This window comes from Corvus moneduloides, chromosome W (genome assembly GCF_009650955.1).
Source record: "Corvus moneduloides isolate bCorMon1 chromosome W, bCorMon1.pri, whole genome shotgun sequence".
NCBI classification, from domain to species: Eukaryota; Metazoa; Chordata; class Aves; order Passeriformes; family Corvidae; genus Corvus; species Corvus moneduloides.
Genome location: NC_045510.1, coordinates 7,753,400 through 7,773,997, shown reverse-complemented (window position 1 = coordinate 7,773,997; position 20,598 = coordinate 7,753,400). Strand labels below are relative to the sequence as shown.

Genomic DNA, 20,598 nt, shown 5'->3' with positions numbered 1-20,598 from the left:
TGAGATTTGCAATAAATCAGAATAATGGTGTATAGTCACAAGATCCAGGGTTACATAGTAATTTATAACTTTCTAATCCAGTAGGAACTTAAAATGAAACTTTGTTTTGACTTTATGACCTATCACCTGTGATACTTTTCACTGCAGTTCAGCTGTATCTTGACCAATAGCTTGTCATGTCACATATACACAGAGACTTCTATTATAACATCTAAATTCTTAACTTAAACTATAAAATCACATTATTATACTTAAAACCCTTCACCATAACACCCAATACATACTTTACTTATAACTATAGAAACAGGTTTGTGATTCTCTTGCTTAAGGTCTATAAATCTCTGTCAATTATGCCAGACCTAGTTTCTTCCAGGGTTGTAAATCAAACCCACCACTAACTGCAGAAGTTTTTACTCCTCTGTTTCCCACACATGCCCTAGAAAGTTCTCCACTCCAGGTTCCCCCGATTGACCCTTGCCCCTCACCACTCCCCCAGAGCTTCCCCATTGGCTCCCATTCCCTAGTCCTGCCTTTGTACCGCCCCCGTGCCCTCAGATCATTGGTCCCTGGTGCTCGCCCCACTCCTGTACTTAAACATGGACCCTCCATTGTTTCTTGTCTTCGCCTCTGGACTCCTTCATGAAGCAGCTGCAATACACCTTCCTGCCTCTTTGCCATCGACCCATATTACTGAAGCTATCAGTGCTTTTTTGCATGCGCGTGTGTGTGAGTGTGTGGCTGATCCTGCTGAGCAGCTTTGCTAATGAGATACTCTTGGAAGATAGCAGCACCTCCCGCTCCAACACAGAAGCAGTGGAGCCTGGGTTAGTGATAAATGATCACATAAGGGTTGAGCTCCCTAATGAGTCTTTGGATAACACGGTGTGGTGGTTGGTGGAGAGGTCTCCGTGTCTTCCCAAAAGCATCCCTGGCAAGGGATCACTCCGGTGGTGCCGCATAGCATGCTAGCAGGCCAACTTTCACGCCTGTGCCGATGGAGGCACAAAAGCACGCACTCACAATCAAGCTGGATAGCTCATGCGTTACCGGAGGCAAAGAGTCAGGAGGGGTTCCTCAGATAAAGTTCTGAAGGATTTATTGTAAATCCGCAACGAAGGGATCCATGGACGAAGAACCAGAACTGAGGGCAGTGACAAACTTATATAGGGGTACAGAAAGGAGGCAGGTAGAGAACCAGTAACCAATGGTTTGAGGGTACAGGGTCAGAGAGAAGGCGGGGTAATATAACAACAACCAGTGGGGAGAAGGAAGGGGTGGAGTGGGGGACCAGGAACCAATGAGGCAAAGGGGAAGGGAGAACTTACTGGATTACAACCTTTTAAGGGATAAAAGGGGCGTATGGCCAATGGGCCAACCAGACAGACCAAATTTGCATAGAACCACAAAGCCTGATGGGGGAGGCTTTCTTTCTCACCCTGAGTCAGGGGGTGATCTTAAACTTCGTAACTGGCCCACCAACGGGCCTCTCCTGCTCCGGAGCTCTTTGGTCCCTCGGCGTTCACTGCCGCTGGCTCAGCCGCCACAACATTTGGATGCATATCTTCTAATATTTTTCTGGCAAGGGGCTTATTAAGTAACTGTCTCCCATCAGGGAGTTTCCATTTCCAAGATTGGTCTTGCTCTCTCCTTATCTTACAAAGTTCTTTCTCCTCTGCTTTGCTAAATTTTGGGATTTCTAATTCTTCTTTGCTTGGAGTTAGGATTAACATAACCTTTTCGCTTCCATTTTCTGCGGCATCTCTAGCTTCTTGATCTGCTAAATTATTCCTGCATCTCTAGGGTCCTCCCATTTTGGTGTCCTTTAATATGTACCACAGCTATTTCTTTAGGCAATCGTAATGCTTCTAAGATTTCTAAAATAAGTCCTTCATGCATCAGCCCCTTTCCTCTTCAATTTAATAACCCTCTGTCAGCACCTTATCCAAGAGATGGGACAATCACGGTTATCACAATTTATTACTTGAAAAATCAAACAAGGCATCAGTCTCAGAGACCGCGATTTTAGTAATAATTCGCCATAACTGAAGACAGTCACAAGTTTCAGAGTTACATGGAAATTTATAACTTTTTGGTCCAATAAGCAATTAACACGAAACTTTGTTTTGACTTTATAACCTATCACCTTTACTATTTTTTACTGCATTGCATCTGTTTCACAACCAATAACTTGCTAGCTCACGTACACACATATACTTCTATTATAACATCTAAATTCTTAACTTAAGCTATAAAATCACATTACTGTACTTAAAACCCTTCACCATATCACCCAACACATATTTTTACTTATAACTATAGAAACCTAGGTTTATAATTCTTCTGCTTAAAGTCTGTATACCTTTGTCATTACATCAACCCAAGCTCTTTCCAGGGCTGTAAATTAGACTCATTAATGCCTGTGGAAGTTTCTGCTCCTCTGTTTCCCACAACCCTATTTCTTCCCAGATTTTCCCAAGTGTGTACTATCCCATATGCGTATTTTGAATCCGTAAAGATCGTCCCTACTTTTCTTTCCAATAACCTCAAGGCTCTATTAAGGGCGTACAGTTCACAAGACTGGGCTGACCAGTGACTAGGCAATTTTCCCTTTTCCTATTGAGGAAGGAACAGTCAATAACTAACTCATGTAAGCACAGTTAACTATTGGGAGACAGCAAATGTTAGTTCAGACAGCAGATGTTAATTACAAAACCTAAGAAGCTGAATTTGCCCTAATCTTGTCAAGATAGGGGGGACAAGGATTATCTCAGAGACCACTGAATCATTCCTCAAAGGACTACACATGCCCAGGGAGAAAGGTGAAGAGTGCACTGTGAGGAAGACTACTGACCTTCATCAGAAAGACCCCCGAGGAAGAGGAGAGGCCTTCCTCAGTGTGACCACCAGGACACACAGTGCATGCGTGACCCGTATGCTAATGATATTAATGACTTCCGAGAAATAATTTGTATAACCATGCCTGTCCCAAGGAATGTGATGAATATTCATAATTTAACCCATAATACTGTGTTGTAGGGAGCACCGGTGTGTGTGTTTGGAGGAGCGATCCCCACACACCCGGTGCACCAAATAAAGCAAATACCCACTTCTCTGTCTCTGAAGTGTCTCCTGGCCCGGTTGAGGCGCGATTCATCTGGCACCCCGAGATGGGACCCTCTCTGCCCAGCTGCCGGATCCAGGGGTAAGCAGACCTCCCAGTCGCGACCCTGAATTTTCAGGGGGAGCTCACCTGTCCTTTAGCTAATGGCAGGGGCAGACAAGGACCATCTGCACCAAATTAAGGTATTTGCTATTCCTTTTAAACACAGAAATACCTGCACGTCCAGGGTTCGAGTCCCTGAGGGTGGGTTGAAAGTCTCGAGGAAGACTGGGTCTCCCAAAATTAGTCCTGGGCAGGAGGAAAAGTACTTTTAAAGGGGTTGGCCCCCAGGGATTAGACCCCACTGTGAAAGGTACCTTTAAGGGGTTGGACCCCGCTGTCATGTGCTATTGTACTGCTATTTTTGTTTGTTTTGTCTGTTGCTATTCTGCTGCTGTGTGAGTGAGAGTGGATAAGACGCGCTGTCAAAGCACGAAGCGAGTGGGGGGCTCTATCTGCAGTTCCGTACCCCGGCGACAGGCTCGGCCAGAGAAAAGCGAAGCGTTTGGCAAAGAGTGAATGAGTATAAATCATATAAACCGTTGGTTTGGAATTCAACCTTACTGTCCGAAGGGAGGGCGGATTTTTAGAGGAGAAAGATTTTAGTTACTGGATTGAGAACACCCAGGCCCCAATGCTTTTCTAATGTAGCCCCAGCTGACTTCCCTTTTGAAATCCCGTGCCTAGTGTGGAAACAGTTGTGAAGCTTGGGTTTTGTGTACATGTATTAGAAAGTGGTATTGTCTATTAGAAAGAGTGGACAGTGTCCAAGTTGCTGGAGGAGAGAGCTTGGTATTAGACAAGAGTGGCAGAGTGTGGCTTTGTGGAAGGAAGGAGTTGGTTCTCTGGTTTTGGGGGTTTTTGGCCGTGGAAGAGAGAAAAGAGGGGGAGAAAGGACAAAAGAGGCAATGGGATCATCAGAAAGTAATGAAATAACCCGGAAAAGTCCCCTAGGATGCGTGCTGGCACATTGGAAAGAGCTGGGGGGAGTCCCTGGAGGGAATATGAAAAAGAGCACCCTAATTAAATATTGTAATCAGTGGTGGCCACTCTACAAATTGGATGATGGTGAAAAATGGCCAGAGAATGGCTCTTTAAGATATAACACTCTATTGCAATTAATGTTATTTTTAAGGAGGGAGAATAAATGGGATGAGACTGCCTATGCAGATTGTTTTTTTACCTTTTATCCAGAGTGGCAGAAACAATGTGGCATCAATCTGGCACCACAGGACTCTATGGTCCTCCTCCTAGAAAAGGAGGCAAAAGGAAAAAACTGCATGAAGAGGTGTTGCTCATCATGCAGTATTGGACAAAGATGTTTAAAGCTCAAAGCTGAGAGAGACCAGGATCCCTTGGAAACCCAGGAGCTAATGAGGTGCAGTGGTGGCACCCTAACATCAGGAACAATGTCCCCAACGTCCCAAACATCCTCAGAGGATAGTGGGGATGAAAGAACAAGTGAGACCGGCCCAGGAATATCATCCAGAACTAGGAGCAAGGCCCCTGTAGAAAAGAAGCTCATAGCACCACTTAGACAAGTGGTGGGGCCAGACGGGGGAATAACAAAAGTTAAAACACCATTTACAGCTTTGGATTTAGATACCTGGAGGGAAGCAGCCAGAATGTATAGCAAAGACCCTGAAAAGGTAGCAAAGAGGTTTGAATTGGTTGTTAGAAATCAGGATGTTGATTGGGAGGATATAGACCTAATGCTATCAGAATTAACTGAGACAGAAAAAGCTGCTGTAGTATCCACAGCAAGAACACATGTGCAGGGACAGATAGCTGCTGGGACATTGCATGGAAATGTAGATAACATTTTTCCTACAGGAGATACACACTGGGACCCCAATGATCCACAAACATATCCGTTCTTGGTTAGATACAGGAAATTAGTACACTGGGGGCTACTAAATGCTATACCTAAAACAGTTAACTGGTCATTGTTATTCAGTATTCACCAAGAAACCACTGAATCCCCAGGCGCATTTATAGAAAAATTAAGGGATAATATGAGAAGACACACTACACTGGACCCAGCTTCTGAAATTGGGCAGCAACAGTTAATATCCTTATTGATGGGGCAACCAGCACCAGATATACGTAGAAAACTGCAAAAGATTAAGGAACCAGATAACCGAAACTTAGAGAAACTTCTAGCAGTGGCATGGGAAGTTTATAAAAACAGAGCACAGCCCCACACAGTCGCAGTGGCCCAGGTCAGGGGATCGGGATTCCCCAGGGGTGGGAGAAGGCCCCCACCCAGAGGACAAAGGCAGCAACGCCCAGGCTCAGATCGATGTTTGTTATGCGGTCAGCCTGGGCACTGGAAACGAGATTGTCCTATGAACCGTGCCGCGACCCCAGCGCCACAATCATCAGCGCCACCGGGACCAGTGACTGTAGCACAGCTATACCATGAGTGACGGGGACCGGCGGGTCCCTCCCTAGCCGACCCTCTGGTCAAAGTTTAGCTAGGGGAACGGGAGGTGGAGTTTTTGGTAGATACTGGAGCCACGTTCTCAGTCCTGAATCAGACTTTAAGCCCTGTAAGTAATGATTATGTTCAAGTTGTTGGAGCTACAGGGAAAACTGAGAAAGCCTATTTTTTGAGACCCTTAAAATTTACATTAGGTAAAAAGATGGGAATACACCAATTTCTATATCTTCCAAACTCGCCTAAACCCCTGCTAGGCAGAGATCTATTAACCTGGTTAGAAGCAAAAATAGAATTCACAGAACAAGGAATGAGACTACAGGTTCCTGAAGAAAAATTAATTTTGGCCTTAAGTTTAGCAAATGTCCCTGAAAAAGGAGGAATACCCATAGATGATGAGATAAGACATCAAGTGATCCCACTAGTATGGGATGTCAAAATCCCGGGAAGATCAAAATGAGCTTCCCCAGTGGTTATTGAATTATTAGAAGGGGCACAGCTGGTGTCAGTCAAACAATATCCACTAAGGCATGAAGAACTAGTGGGTATAGAACCAATAATTGCCAAATTTATCGATCAAGGGTTGCTGAGAGAGTGTAGGTCCCCCTACAACACCCCAATTCTACCAGTACAAAAGCCAAACGGAAGTTATCGGTTAGTCCAGGACCTGACGGCAATAAATGCAATAACAAAAACACTGCATCCCATAGTAGCCAATCCTTACACTTTACTTACAAAATTACAAAGTGATTGGGTGTGGTTTTCAGTTTTAGATTTAAAAGATGCTTTCTTTTGTCTGCCATTAGCTAAAAAGTCAGGAAATTTTTGCCTTTGAATGGGAAAACCCCAAAACAGGGAGAAAGAGTCAGCTCACATGGACTGTATTGCCACAAGGATTCAAAAATAGCCCCATGATATTTGGAGGTCAATTATCCCAAGAACTGGAAGCCTGGACACCGCCACTTGGAGAAGGTACATTTCTGCAGTACGTTGATGACCTACTGATAGCAACAAGGACCCGTGAAGACTGCAAGAACTGGACCGTAAGTCTTTTAAATTTTCTGGGACTAAGTGGATATAGAGTCTCTCCTGAAAAGGCTCAGCTAGTCCCCCAGAAAGTTACATATCTGGGGTATGAACTGGCAGGAGGGGAGAGAGCCTTGGGAGACAACAGGAAGGAGGCAATTTGTCAAATGCCCCAGCCAACTACAACCAAAGAACTGAGAACTTTTCTGGGAATGACAGGATGGTGTAGGTTGTGGATCTACAACTATGGACTCATTGTGAAACCTTTATACCAACTCCTAAAAGAGACTGGGGGAACTCACCTATGCTGGACACCAGAGACTAATAATGCATTTGTAACTCTGAAACGTGAGTTGATGCAAGCTCCAGCACTGAACATACCCGATGTCACTAAACCTCTTTTGTTGTTCTCACATGAGAGGCAAGGACTGACGCTGGGACTTTTGGCACAGAAGCTGGGACCATACAGAAGGCCAGTGGCTTATTTCTCCAAGCAGCTGGACGTGGTCAGCCAAGGATGGCCCGCCTGCCTGTGTGCAGTGGCAGCTGTGATCCTGAACATAGAGGAAGCTTGCAAGGTCACACTGGGACAGCAGATAACTGGTTTTGTCTCTCACACAGTGTCAGCAGTGCTCACACAGAAAGGAAATCACTGGTTAACCCCATCTCGCTTTCTCAAATACCAGGTTGTCCTAGCAGAATCGGAGGATGTGAGTATCCAAGTAACTAACTTTTTAAACCCAGCAGCTTACCTCCAGGGCAACGTTACTGAGGAGCCCGTACAGCATGACTGCATTGAAACCATGGAGGCAGTTTACTCCAGCCGTCCGGACCTGAAGGACTCTCCGCTAGAAAATGCAGAAAACCGGTTCACCGATGGGAGCAGTTATGTCAAGAATGGTAAGCAGCCCGCTGGGTATGCAATTACAACCACAGACGCTGTCATTGAGGCAAAACCATTACCTGTGGGGACATCAGATCAAAAGGCCGAGATAATAGCCCTAACTCAAGCCTTGGTATTAGCCAAAGGAAAACCTATCAACATTTGGACTGATTCAAGGTATGCTTTTGGGGTGGTACACGCTCACGGGGCTATCTGGAAAGAAAGGGGTTTATTAACCTCACAGAAGAAGGAAATCAAGTATGCTACTGAAATCATACAGTTACTGGAAGCAGTGGTAAAACCTTCAAAAGTGGCTATAATGCATTGTAAGGGACACTCCCAGGGTAACACTATCCCTGAACTGGGAAATGCTATGTCAGACAAAACAGCAAAGGCAGTGGGTGGCAGGGATCAAATTCAAGCCCTAGCTCTAATCCCTTCTAACATCCTTATGGGTGAAAAACTCCCACCATATGACACTGATGATCTAAATTGGATACAAGAAGGGAAGGGACAAATAGGATCTGATGGGTGGGCTAGAATAAAGGATCTCATTGTCATACCCAGAAAACTGCTAAAATTATTCATCCAAAGCGAACATTCTAAGACACATTGGGGAGTTGATGCTTTATATAACCATTTGAAGGACAAAGTGACAGCATCAAAATTAAAGGAAACAATTGAGGACATAACTTCCACTTGTGAAATCTGTCTTAAAAACAACCCTAATACCACTGTTAGGCTAAGCACAGGAACTATCACTAAAGGAGTTTTACCAGGGCATGTGTGGCAAATTGACTTTTCTGAATTACCTGGGAAGGGGGGATACAAGTACCTTCTAGTCCTCACAGACACTTTCTCAGGTTGGCCAGAAGCTTTCCCTTGTAGAACAAATAAAGCTAGAGAAGTTGTTAAAGCTTTAATACAAGAAATTATTCCACGATTTGGGGTACCCAGAGAAATTAATTCTGACAGAGGATCACACTTGGTAGCCCAGGTAGTGCAGGGAGTGAGTAATCTACTGGGCATACACTGGCAGTTACATACACCATACAGGCCTCAGGCAAGTAGACAAGTAGAAAAGATGAATCACTTAATAAAGCAACAATTAGCCAAAATTTGTCAAGAAACTAATTTATATTGGTATCAGGCTCTGCTCATGGCTTTGCTAAGAATTAGGGTAAAACCACGGCTCAAAGAAAAATTAAGTCCCTTTGAAATTCTGTATGGAAGGCCCTATGGAACAAACGTGATTCACAATGACAGTGTGGCTCTGGTAGGGCAAAGCTACCTAATAAATTATGTAAAGCATTTAGGTCAAAAATTACAATCAATATGCACTACAGCTGTTAATTGTCAACCACCGCCACCTGATAAAGCCTTTCATAATGTGGAAACCAGGGGATTGGGTTTATGTTAAGTCTCTTTCAAGGGATCCACTCCAGGAGAAATGGGAAGGACCTTATCAGACACTGCTGACCACTCATACAGCAATTAAAGTACAAGGAAAACCGACCTGGATCCATTATACCAGGACCAAACCTGCGCCAAAGCAAGAGTGGGAGGCAAGAAGAACAGGATCTCTGCGCCTTCAGCTACGAAAAATCAACACAACATGATTTGGACCATACTGGTAACATTGATAATTGGGGCAGGTGCATGGGACCAGAATACATACCTTCGATTGCTCAAAGGTGTTGTCGAGAATTTTAATCTGATTGCTGGATATGTTCCCAGCTGCCTGAGAATTCTGCTAGAGGCTTTCCTTTGGTTGGGGCAACATTCCCATATACAACAACAATCTATACTGTACTTAGTACTAACAGGCTTTCGCACTATGTCAACATATCCCTAGATCAACTTCAGTGGAAATTAGAGTTTGAAGAACCAATACTTGGGTCCTCACCAGTATCCTGCATGTAGCGGTGCTGGGAAGAATCTGTACCTAAAAACTCAGGAGGGAATAAGACAGACTCCAAATGCGGGAACTTAACATTTATAGGGAGTTATGCTAACTGCTCAGAATTCTGGACCTATGGGGGGGGGCAACATGTGGAATAAGAATCAAACAAGATGAGGACCAAAGCCCAAGGGCTGGCCAGTGCCCACAGGGTGGGGTTGGTACTGGATATGTGGTCACAATGCCTATAAAGTTTTACTCTTGGGATGGAAAGGCTGCTGTGCCATAGGACCGGAATTTCCCCACATTACTGTTGCTTCTCAACTACAAGGCTTACTCCGGACTTTTATACGGAGGACCAAAAGGACATCAAACCCCTTAATAGATAGGCCCACTAGATTTCACAGCTTTGCCAGATGGTTTATACCGGGACTCAGAGTAAGTGAACTAGAGAAAGCAATAGTGAACCTTTCTGCTACTGTAGAAACCATAATGAATGACTAACGCAGTTCTTGTGCTCGAGGCATGAGCCCTGGCGTGCCCCCAGTCAGAGAGAGTCCAGCTGCATTACTTCTGTGTGTCGCAGAAGCGACTTCGGCATCAGGATGGGTGCTGCTGGGCGCACTAGCTGACTTCTCGGCAGAGGGAAACGGCAGGAACCGATGGGATCAGCTCGCGTTAGCTCGGAGACAAAGGAAGAGAGAGGCTGTTCTGGTCTGACTTCTAACAGGTTTATTCTCAGAAGTCTTGCAGCCAGAACAAGCTGGGAAGGGATGGAATGCGATGGGATGCTCCCCCGAGGTTTGTCCTCAGTTTTATAGGGAATTTGAAAACCGCGGGGAAAGGGGAAAACAACCAATGAGTTACAAGCCAGGGGAAGGATACAATTTAACAAGAACCACTGGGGGAAACCGAGAGGCAGGAGTTATAACAAAGAACCAATGAACAACCGAGTAACCGAGAATTTTCCCAAACTGGGGGAGGCGGCTTGTACCTGGGCACCGCCCTGGGGGGGATGCGGCTTAGGTCTCTGGGCCGCCCCTCAACCCACCCTCCAATTTTGTCTCTTCGGGAAACTCGATCCAGGGGATGGGCTGGGATTGATTGGCATCTCACTACCCCAGCCCCGCAGTGGGCTGGGTCATAGCAAAAAATGCCAGTGCAGATGCCATAAGAGCGCAGCAAATTGAGATTAAGAGCATCTCACAATTAGCCATACAGAATAGACTTGCATTAGATTTGCTGTATGCCAAGGAAGGAGGAGTATGTACAGTTATAAATACAAGCTGTTGTAGTTATGTTGATTTAGACAAATGAATAGAAACAGATTTGCAGACAATTCTAGAAAAAACATGGACACTACATCAGATCACCTTGGATGACACTTCTTGGGGGTTTAAAGAGGTATGGGACAAACTTACATCATGGCTACCCAACTTATCCTGGCTTAAACAATTGTTTGTAATAGCTATTTGTGTTATTGCATTGTTACTTAGTGTTTGTATTAGTAGTTACTGCTGTATGATACTATGTACTTGGAATCGCGATGCTTATGCTCAATGGCACAAGCACAAACTCAGAAATAAGATAGAGAAGGGTTCTTACTTTAAAGACATGCGAGATTTGTAAAGAATTACAAATGACCAAAGAAAAGGGGGGATTGAGGAAGGGGCAGTCAATAACTAACTCATGTAAGCACAGTTAACTATTGGGAGACAACAAATGTTAGTTCAGACAGCAGATGTTAATTACAAAACCTAAGAAGCTGAATTTGCCCTAATCTTGTCAAGATAGGGGGGACAAGGATCATCTCAGAGACCACTGAATCATTCCTCAAAGGACTACACATGCCCAGGGAGAAAGGTGAAGAGCGCACTGTGAGGAAGACTACTGACCTTCATCAGAAAGACCCCCGAGGAAGAGGAGAAGCCTTCCTCAGTGTGACCACCAGGACACACAGTGCATGCGTGACCCATATGCTAATGATATTAACGACTTCCGAGAAATAATTTGTATAACTGCACCTGTCCCAAGGAATGTGATGAATATTCATAATTTAACCCATAATACTGTGTTGTAGGCAGCACCAGTGTGTGTGTTTGGAGGAGTGATCCCCACACACCTGGCGCGCCAAATAAAGCAAATACCCACTTCTCTGTCTCTGAAGTGTCTCCTGGCCCGGTTTCAGCACGATTCACCCCTTTTATAATATAACAACCAAACCTTTTAACAGTACATGCATTATTAACATAACAATTATTAACTATTTAACAATATTACTATTAACAGTATAACAGTTTCTAACCTATTTTTGACAGTTCCATAAAAAGGAAGGCAAAACTGGTGCAAAATGTGGAGGGGAAAGAGAAGGGCAGAATCCCTGACCTTTGCCTTACCCCCTACCACCATCGCCTGCTGCAAGATACCCTGAGGCCTCCTGGAGCAGATGCTGTCCGCTTGAGGGAAACCCCCCGATCCTGCATCCTTGGACTGAAATCACGAGTGAGTTGTGGAAATCCCTACCCCTGCTCCTGTGTTCTGTGGTGAGAGCAGTGCGAGTGGACCGAAGTTCAGCTGCAGCAATCGGGCACTGTGCCTACATTTCGGAGGACAGGCCACCACATTCCAGCCAAACTACTCCCCAGATCACAGAAAGCAGATAAGACGCTTCAAACAGCAGGAAAAAAAAGGCAAAACCTGCTTTGCTCCCCCCACCTCGTCTAGGCAGCAACAAAGGTAGCATGTGTGATGGTGACCTATCCTATGCTTTTTAAAGTAACCTTAGCTTTTTCTAGCTTTTCTCTAATTTTCTTTCTCTTTGCCTCTCTTACTATTAAATAAAAATATATCCCTTTTTTTGGAATCAACATTTAATCTCATTTGGTTTTTATCTCATATTTTGGGAATATTTTGAACCTTCAAAGTTCTTTCTGTTTTAGTCACAGAGACTTAGTTTCCTTTACTTCTCTGTGATTAAACTGGTTTGTAACAGCCCTGGCCAGGCTTTGGGAGAAACACAACAGGAGAATAAACCCGGCTCCTGAGTGGCCAAATGACCAGAAGTCCCACCTGAGGGACGGGCCCAGCAAGGCCAAGGGGTATTTAAAGCTGAACGCAAGGTGAGCACATCTTGATCCTACCTCTTCTTGGAATTTCTATTAGCTCAACATCACTGGAACACAGGAGTTGAGAGCTATATGTGTTCTTTTATATATCTTTTTCTCTTTCTTCTTCTAATTCCCTCTTCTTGGAATTTTTGAGTAACTTAAAATCTAATGGGCTTAAAGTTTGCTAAATTGAATGGCCTGAGTTAATGCTTTGGGAAATGTTTCATGTTTGTGATAAATGAGTGAATGATAAATGTTGTCTTTCGCATATATGATTTTAACATTTAGAAGTGATAATATACTATGTAGAAATAGTGTTAAGGTAAAATGTAGTTAAGTAGAAATGAGATTAAGGTAAATTGTAACTTCAAAATAGTTGTAATATGTTAAGAAATGTATTAATAAACACATGGTAATAAATGTCTTTTGAGCTGAGAAACTACAGAGCCAGGAACCAAGATATCTTAGAGAAACAAAGAAGATAAACCGCATGCATCCCAGGAAGACTGTTCTCTCATCAGAACTCACACCTCCCAAGGGAACTGTCAGCTACAAATTAGGCTGGAGACTGGAGAGGCACTGGAGAGAGGGTGCCTGTCTTCAGTTCTGAAGCGATCCAGAGGACAGAAGCGGCAACGTGCTGGCGGAAGGGGCAGAGATCAGAGGCGGGGGGGGGGGGAACTTGAGTGAAGTGTAAATTACTTTCTGGGCTTAATGAATATGTAACAGTTTAAGAGAGTACTTAAGTCCACAGTAAAATGAATGGAGTGCGCCTCTGGCAATATTGCCAAGCGCCCCCTCGCTGTGATTTGCCTTTGTTCTACTAATAAATGTTCAATATTATGTTGCTAAAAATTTAGCACTTGAATTAATTTCTTTCAATGTTGATTGAATACTGCTCTTGATATATAACACAAAGAACAGAAATTTTCAGTTCCCCTGAAGTTGCTAGATAGAGCTTAAAGACTAACTAGGAAAAAAGATTAAAGAATGTAAAAGTATGCACACAGGATGATAAATGTAGGTGGAACCAGTGGAGAAACAGATAACGAGGAATATAGTGGGTTTTTTGGCAAGTTGTGTAACAAGAAGCAACAGCACATGCTGTTATGATCCAGTTTTAAGGTTCTTAGAAATGCCTCTGCCCAAATCAAGGTGCAAACGAGACCATATGCCAGTGACAATAGTAAGGATTTTATTTGATGGTAAATATGAGAGAGAGAGAGAGAGAGAAGGAAAGGAAGGAAAGGAAGGAAAGGAAGGAAAGGAAGGAAAGGAAGGAAAGGAAGGAAAGGAAGGAAAGGAAGTAGAAAATAGGTGGGGGGGACAGAAAGAGTGACAGGGACAGAATAAGGAAAATATCACCACTCCATGGATCCCGAGATGTTCCGTTGATCCTCTGCAGCTAGTCTTCTTGGTGGTGAAGATCCCCTCGAAAAGCATAGAGTCCCATGGGTATATATGCTCAGGCTAGGTAGGCATGTCCGGGCATGTCCCCCTGGAGGTGGGGGGGGGGCAGTCTCTCACAGCAGGCTCTGGGTCTGTTGCATCACGTGCAGTCCTGTGGGGCAAAGCCTTTCACATGAATGCCCCGTGGATGTGGCCTGTGGGGTTGGGGGTTCCACAGCTGGGTCTGGTTTGTGTAATCAGAGGATGGATGTTTATTGCCTCTCACCAGAGGTTGCACCATGCACCCAAAACCTCCTCCTCGCCCCTCAGTTGGGGGGAGTCTGTGTAAACCTGGCTTCTGTGAGCTGTGCTCTTCCCCCACCCCAAACTCAGCCGGGGATAGTTGCAGCTGGTGGCTTTGGCCTTTTGTGGATGCATACCTTTCCCTCAGCCTGAGATGATTGAACAATAGGTTTCCCTGTATCTAATGAGCAGTTTGACTTTCAGTTCAAAATCCCAGTCTTCAGGGAAGCTTCTTTGGTTGTAGCTTCTTTATAATGAGCAAAACTTTATATCGATGTTTGAGGCATGAACTATTTTCAGTCTCTGACACATGCCCAAAGAAAAGTTCAAGGAAAGGTTACCTGTAATATCAGGGCACTCAGTGAGTAGGACCACCAGGGACCCCTTAAGACGGCCCTCTAGGACCATAAAAGGACTTCCAGTGGGAGATGGATACATGTAAATTAGTTCTAGGAAAAGTGATGTTTATGTATTAGCTACAAAGTACATTGTAATGAATATGCATGATCATGATGGAATAAATACCCTGTTGTAAAGTTTCACAACACACATTCGATTAGAGGAGGTATCCTCCAGGTGTGTCCAGTGCTGCCATAAAGAATGCTTGCTTTCTAATACTTCAAATTATGTTAGAAAGTTTATTTTCCAGCCCATTTTGGTATCACTCTAAATATTTTGCCAAAGTTCTCTGATTTTCTAAAGTTGCAAATAAAGTCTTCTTTGTTGTTTTGACCTCTTGAGAATATTTTGTCAGTATTTCTCCCATGCGTCTATCTCAGAGTACATGAACAACCATAAGCCCTTTTAAAAGTCTTGTCAAGCGAGTTTTTTGGGGCCTTACAGGAGGCACCAGGGTCTATGATGTATAAAAATGGCAGGGGAGAAGGCAGAAAAAAAATACAGGCCAACGATGGGCAGAGATGAGGAGGAAACAATGGAAGCCTAAAACCAGCCAATAGCCAAGGGAAATAATGGGAAATCAGGTATAGGAATTGCTTTAGCCCTGACTAGTAGATACTGACGGAGAGAATTAGTCTGACTTTCCAGCAGTGCTTTCCCAGAGTGCTGAATTCATACCCAGCACCCCTACAAAACTTGCTCAACCAAGCTACCTCCTGACTCCATGTGGGTTGGCAGTTGGACTAGATGATCACTGTAGGTCCCTTCCAACTGAACTATTCTATTCTATTTTCTCATAGCTCTTGTACATGCCATAAGTTGCAGCTGGGGACTGCTGCTCTCCTTTTGGGGATTGTTCCCAGAACCTCTTCATTTCTTACTCTGCAGGATGAATACATGTTCTGGGAGCTATTTGAGAACCTCCTGTTTCAGGAGTCTAGAGATGATTCTAACACTTCTCCCCAGGGAGCATGGGTTTGAGCAAAGTGTCATGGGGACACAGCCTCTCCTGTAGCTGCATGGTCCCTCTTGAGAAGCAGCATCCTGAGAGCAGTGGCCTGAAAAAAGGGAGGACAGAGGCTTCAAGCTGCAGGCCCATGACTGGACTTACTCCTGCAGGAAATGAATCAGCTAAGTCTCATTACCAAGCACTTAATTGTGGATGCTAAAGAGCAGGAGCAGAGGAATTTTCCAGCTGCTGAAGCATTTTGTGAAGGTTTCCTTTCTCATGCTTTAGCTGAGAAACAGTGGAAGACGGTTCTGTAAACTAACTCTCTATCTCACACCTGCATGGACTTGTTTTGGTTCACTGAAGAAAAATATTTTGAAAATGGGTGTTATGCCGTTCAGCCAATCCCTCTGAGAGGTGGATGGTCAAACATCCAATGGTTTTATGCTACCCTTGCGAACAAAGCTATATAAGCTGAATTATATAATTAAATATAGCCATTTTCTGGCCTTTGAACCCGATCCTGGACTTGTGTCGTTTCTCGCCATCCCTGGGGACAACAGCGACACTTAATAATTTTTTTTAAAATTCCTGGTCCCAACAAAACCCTGTCAGACTGTCAGCTACTGTGACAATATGGTGGTTTAACCACGATGTCTTCTCATTATTCTTCTCGTGCCTTTGCATTCAGTTGTTGCCTCTTGCCATTGTAAATCTGTGATGGGGGGGGAACATGTCCTCCTTTTGTCTGTGCAACACGAGGCTCCAGGAGGGGAGTCCTGCTCTTTGCCTCTGGCTTCCAAGAATGACAGTAGCAGAGAGAATAGCTTAGTAACAGCAAGGAAGATTTACATCAAAATACTTCTTTGTAGGTACAAAAATGCTGTTAGTGAGGATCTTCTTGTTATTTTCTAAGTCCGTGAGAGACTTTTCTCTCTCACAGAAGAGGTAGCAGGGAATGTAAACAACCAAGCCACCTGCAACCTTGGAAAGTCTTGTTTATGGTATAGTAGAAAATATTTTGATAATGGATGTTTTAGGATTTTGGCCAATCACCCCCAAGGGGTGGCTGGTCCTTTGTCCAATTAGACTGTGAAGAAAAAGGTCTATAAAAGAGTTTGTAAAATAATTAAATAAATCAATCTTGCTGCACAATTCCTGCCTGCTGGATCTTCTCCTCCTCCTCCTCCCTATAGCTGCGGGACATGGTGATATACCGTAGGAACCAGGCCTGCGGTAATACTTCTTGGCTGCTTCAGCCAAAAGGTGGTGATCATAGAGTCATAGAATCATTAAGGTTGGAATAAACCTCCAAGACTGAGTCCAATCTTTGACCAAACACCACAAGGCCAACTCAATCAGCACTAAGGGCCATGTCCAGTTGTTTCTGGAACACTTCCAGGGATGGTGACTCCACCACCTCCCTGGGCAGTCTGTTCCAATGCTTAACAACCCTTTAAGTGAAAAAATTCTTCCTGATGCCCAACCTAAACCTCCTCTGGCACAGCTTGAGGCTATGTCCTCTTGTCCTGTCACTACTTGTCTGGGAGAAGAGGCCAACCCCTATCTTGCTACAACCTCCTTTCAGGTAGATGTACAGAGCAAGGTCTCCCCTCAGCCTCCTTTTTTCCAGGCTAAACAACCCCCAGCTGCCTCAGCCACTCCTCATAGGACTTACTCTCTAGACCCTTCACCAGTTTCCTTGCCCTTCTCTGGATTCACTCCAGCACTTCAATGTCTTTCTTGAAGGGAGGGGCTCAGAACTGGACACAGTACTGAAGCGGTGGCCTCACAAGTGCTGAGTACAGAGGGACAATCACTTCCCTAGTCATCCAGGGAGATGCTCAGGAACTGTTGTGATGGGCATCTATAAGACCCCAAAAACTGGCTAAATGAGCCTCTTAAAAGGACTTGCAGTTTTTTATGCACTCTGAGTTAGATGCATGAGAGAAATACCAACAAGTTATTCTCAAAAGGTCAAAACAACAAGAACTTTACTGGCAAGTTCAGAAAATCAGAGAAATTTGGCAAAAGTTCAGAGCAGCATTCAACCAACATAAAATACTTCACATAGCATTAACTTACCCCATTCAACTTAGCAAACTGCAAGCCCATCTGATTTTAAGTTACTCAAAATTCCGAGAGGAGGGAATTAGAAGAAAGAGAAAGAGAGAAAAGATATAGAAAAGGACAAACATAGCTACCACTCCTGGTTCCAGTGGTGTTCAGCTGATAGAAATTCCAAGAGAAGGTAGGGCCAAGATGTGCTTGCCTTGTGTCTTGGTTTAAATACCCTTTAGCTTTCCTGGGCCCTTCCCTCAGGTGGGACTTCTGGTCATCTGGCCATTCTGGGGCTAGATTGGGGCTCCAGAGGCAGGTGTGGAGCATTGCCTCCGCTGTGCCAGTGATTGGTGGCCACTGCAGGGCTGGGATATGGGCCTCTGTAGAGGAATTCCTTGTGGAGTGGGGGCATAGGATACCCCAGGAGAGCTTGGGCACCCCAGAGTTGTTGCAGAAGTACCCCTGACAGGGCCTCAGGCTGAAGATAGGCTTGCAAGGCACCTGCTAGCCGGCAGCCTTGAACAGCCTTGGGAAAAGGTATACACTGGTCAGCTCCCCTGCTGCTTAGAGGCTTTCTCATGGGAAAGGGGCGTGAACGTTGCAAAGTATAACTTGGTGGAGGTAAACAATAAAACTGGAGCACGATGCTCAAATCGTATCGGTGTTCGTGTCATGTCTCCGGCTGGTTCCCCTGCACCCGGGACCCCCCCCCCCGCTAAAGGCCCCCAGTGGGGTGTGCAGAGCAGGACATCACCTCACCAAGGGCAAGGCCCAACCTGCCTCTTCCCCCCACACACATGCCCGAAATATTTTGAACTAGCAATCCTTCCAGTCTCTCACATCATGGAATCAATGCAGAGTGTGGTATGGCACTGACCTCTCCCAAACCTAATGGCCTGGGGGGAAGAAGGCTCCCACCCAGAGCTGCATGCAAAATAACAGGTTGTTGAGCCAAATAATTTTAAGGAAATATTCCTGGTTTTGATTTTCACTGGGAAAGATTTCATGGCTCTGTCTTGGGGTGACTTTGTGATGTGTATCCCCTATCGCTGCCCCATGCCCAGGAATTAATTTTGTGCCTTTCTGTGCCTTTAAACTGAGCCTGAGAGGGGGAAGGAAAAGCTGAACAAAACTTCTTCAAAGCAGTTTGCAGCTTGTTCAAGGTCACACAGAGATAGAAACTTTTTTTTTCAGCTGCGGTAGCAGAGCGAGAGTGAGGAAGGCACCCGGCTTGCTTTCGGCCAGTTTTCAGCTCCTTTTTCTTTCTCCAGAGAGAGACGGAGAGTTGAACTTTTGTTTTTCCTGGGACTTTGTTTTTTCTTTTTTTTCCCTCTGCTGGACTGTTTCAACATCAGAATACATCGGGAGGAATTTGCACCAAGGCCTTGTCCCTGGAGGTGGGCCCACCACCCCATCCCAGCTCCAAGGAGGGGGAGAGAGAGACTACAGAAGGACTATGAAATTTTCCCAGGTTTCTCTCAGCAGAGAGAGAGGTTTTATTATTTAGCATCATTATCCTTTTCCTGTGTGTTTGATAAATAAATAGTTTTTATCTCTTTCACTTTCCTTCGAGGAAAATTTATTTTTTTCCCGAACCTGGTGGGGGAGGGCTGATTGTGACCTGCCTTCTCTCAGAGGATATATTTCTAAATTTGGCCAAATAAGAACAGGCTCCCAGATGGAATTTCTGGATATTGTAATAAGTAGCAAATAATAAATAAGGTAAAATGGATAATAATCCACTTTAAAAGAGCAGGAAGCTCAAAATTTACAGCACTTGTAGGGATGTTGGAGGCTTTATCCCAGCAGCTGATGTGAGCGGGGCAATGCCTGGGGAGATAGTAGCTGGTTTTGGAGGCATCTTGATGGCTCTCTTCCTCTCTCCCTGGCTCCATTCCCACTGTGATTTCCTAAAGGTCTCAGTTCAGTCCAAAAGCAGAGGAGGATTGTTTTTTTAAGTCATGAGCATTTTTATATGAAATAGAAATATGTCCCACTCAGCTGTAGTCACAAGGTCTTTGTAGGTGCATACTGGTTGACTGAGGCTGGTTTCTTCCTCAGCACGAGATGTGGTGAGTCAGAGCAGTCATGAGATGTGGAGGTAGAAAGGACATGAGAGGAGTTAAGCTTCTTTCTAAGCAGCAAAAAGATAAAATCAATATGATATGTAAATTAAGAAGCCAAAATACTTAAATGTCTGGAGTATGCTGGTGAAGGATTGTCCTAGATGACCCAAAAAATGTGTATTCTATATTTTCTCTACATCATCCGCAGTCTGTTTTACTGTCCCTTTAAGACCCAGGGGCCGGAAGCAGAACCGGAGTGCTTTACCCCTGTTCAGAGAAAGGAGAGGGGCTGGGTCCCATTAAAAAGAAGGAACGAACATGCTGTGAGAGCTCTTTCATTCTCTCTGAGCTCCTGAGGGAGTTGCCTGGGGCAGGTCTCCAAGTCGAAACCCGAGAAGCTGCATTTCACAATTCAAAATTGCTTCAGAGCAAATTTTGCAATACCTTTCACTCCTGCTGCCTGACTTTTCACTGGGGACAGGGGAAGGCTTGCCTGATGGTGCCAGAGACATTTTCTTAGGACCTTTTTTACTGCTGCTGCTTGGGATAGCTGTGCTGTTTGTCAAGGAAGAGTCAGAACCTCTCTCCGCAAGTTTTCCAGCCGCTACCCTAGATCCAACCGCTGCCCATAGCCGCCGCACCACACCGGGAAGTCAAACCCTCTCTCCAGCCACTGAGGGGGGTCGATGCTGCAATGGTCGGGAAGTTTCTTCCAGCATCTGAGCAGCATTGACTTGTTTTGAAGAAAAAAAATTGTTCTTCCAGGTTTTTGTTTTGTCCCTGTGATGGGCAGAAAAGACTCCACTACTGGAATAAGTAGTAAAGTAGGTATGTTTATTCCAGCGCTGGGACGCATGGGGGATAGCTCCTCCAAAGTCACGTGTGCCAACAGCTGCATTCAGCTTGGTATATATC

General features: G+C 44.7%; 1 long non-coding RNA gene across 1 annotated transcript; it reads right to left on the bottom strand.

Moving 5' to 3' along the window:
• Positions 1-4,348: 4,348 nt before the first annotated feature.
• On the bottom strand, positions 4,349-12,968 carry LOC116437384. Its single transcript, XR_004237271.1, has 3 exons — positions 12,957-12,968; positions 8,697-8,701; positions 4,349-4,410 (listed from the first exon to the last, which is right to left on the bottom strand). It is a non-coding gene; the product is annotated as an uncharacterized LOC116437384 (long non-coding RNA).
• Positions 12,969-20,598: the final 7,630 nt, after the last annotated feature.